Here is a 580-nt window from a genome sequence, read left to right on the forward strand (position 1 = left end):
GCTGAGCTACACCACCAGCTGTGACTACGCCACGGACTTCGTGCAGATCGGCAACAGCAACGACACGTACGACTTCAAGTAAGGGGTTCTTTATTGTAAGTTCGTTAAATAGAGAGAGCTGGAGAGCTGTATGTGATTTTATTTTTTTTATTTAATTTTATGACGATTTACCACATTTGTGGAAGGATTGACATAACAGGTGACTATCACCTCTTCAAAGATGTCAACCCCGAGACCAGACTGTAAGGTTTGAACCACTCACACCGGGAAGGTCCCCTACTCTTTTCGATAAGTGCGGTGGGTTCTTTAACCTGCGTGGAGTGTGGCTCTCCAAAACACGGGACCTCCATTTAACGTCCTATCCGAGGGACGTCCCTAGCCGAAGCTAGGTACTCATTTACACCTGAGTGAAGTGAGGAAAGTCGTGTAAAGTGCCTTTCCCAAGGGCACAAGATCGGTGACATGGGCAGGGTTCGAACCCACGACCTCTCGGGTGTGAGCCGAACGCGCTACCGACTGCGCCACACGACCCCAAATGGCATCCAGCCCAGCTGATAGCCCGCTAATGTATGTATGTATT

Source organism: Branchiostoma belcheri, unplaced genomic scaffold (genome assembly GCF_001625305.1).
Source record: "Branchiostoma belcheri isolate BF01 breed outbred unplaced genomic scaffold, Haploidv18h27 scaffold15, whole genome shotgun sequence".
NCBI classification, from domain to species: Eukaryota; Metazoa; Chordata; class Leptocardii; order Amphioxiformes; family Branchiostomatidae; genus Branchiostoma; species Branchiostoma belcheri.